Genomic DNA, 1,667 nt, shown 5'->3' on the forward strand with positions numbered 1-1,667 from the left:
AATCCGTCAACAAAGTAGGGAAAGAGAGAACAAGCCACAACATCATAAAAGTGAAAGACCCACACTTAATATCATCCTCAATGGGGAAAAACTGAGAGCTTTCCCCCTATGTCCAGGACCAAGACAAGAATGTGCACCCTTACCATTACTATTTAACATAATACTGGATGTCTTAGCCTCTGCAATCAGAAAACTAAAAGAAATACAAAGCATCCAAATTACCAAGGAAGACGTCAATTTTTTTATTCATGGATGACTAGATACTCTGCATAGAAAAATTGAAATATTCCACCAAAAATAATTGCTAGAAATGATACATGGATTTAGCAAAGTTACAAGATTTAAAAATCAATGTAGAGAAATCTGCATTTTTATACGCCAGTAACAATGCAATAGGAAAATAAACCAAAAGAAATCAAATAAATCAAGCAATAAACCATTATTAAAATATTTATACTACCCAAAACAATCTACATCTTCAATGTAATCCCTGTCAAAACACCACCAGCATTTTTCACAAAACTAGAATTAACAATCCTAAAATTTATATGTAACCACAAAATACCTTGAAAGACAAAAGCAAAGATGAAAAAGAAAAACAAATGTGGAGCCATCACAATTCCATATTTCAGGTTATATTACTAAGTTGTAGTCATCAAGACAGAATGGTACTTGAACAAAAACAGACACATAGGTCAATGGGAACGAATAGAAAATCCAGAAATGTACTCTTAGCTCTATGGTCAGCTTAATCTCGACAAAGTAGGAAAGAATATCCAATGGAAAAAATACAGCATCTTCAACAAATGATGTTGGGAAAACTGGAGAGCAAAATGCAGAGAAATGAAACTGGATCACTATTTTATACCATACACACAAAAACATTTCAAAATGGATGAAAGACCTAAATGTGAGATAAGAAACCATCAAAGTCGTAGAGGAGAACACAGGTAGCAACGTCTTTGACGTCACCTGGAGCAATTTCTTGCTAGACACATTGCTGAATGCAAGAGAAACAAAATCAAACATGAACTATTGGAACTTGATCAAGATAAAATGCTTCTGGGCAGGGAAGTAAACAACAAAACTAAAATGCAGCTTACAGAAAGGGAGAAGATATTAACAGATGACACATCTGACAAAGGCTGAATATCCAAAATATAGAAAGAACTAATCAAATTCAACCCCCCCAAAAAAAAAGAACAGTAAAGATATAAGAAAGTTTTGCATCTCAGTTACAACATTTTTATTTCATTCTGACTAATTCTTAGTTTTCCGATCTCTGCAGCAAGGGTTTCTCTGGTGTCTTCTATGCTTTTTTTATTTTTTTTAAATTATAGTTTATTGTCAAGTTGGTTTTCATATAATACCCAGTGCTCATCCCAACAAGTGCCCTCCTCCATGCCCATCACCCATTGTCCCCTCTCCCTCATCCCCATCAACGCTCAGTTTGTTTTTAGTATTTAAGTGTCTCTTATGATTTGTCCCTCTCCCTCTCCTTAAATATTTTTCCCCTTCCCCTCCCCTATGGTCCTTTGCCCACATATGAGTGAAAACATATGGTATCTGTTTATCTCTGCCTGACCAATTTCACTTTCTATGCTTTTTTTCAATCCCAGCTAGTGGTCTTAAGACTGTTGTTCCAAATTTTGTTCAATATATATTGC

Source organism: Hyaena hyaena, unplaced genomic scaffold (genome assembly GCF_003009895.1).
Source record: "Hyaena hyaena isolate Hyena2069 unplaced genomic scaffold, ASM300989v1 scaffold_2158, whole genome shotgun sequence".
Taxonomy (NCBI): domain Eukaryota; kingdom Metazoa; phylum Chordata; class Mammalia; order Carnivora; family Hyaenidae; genus Hyaena; species Hyaena hyaena.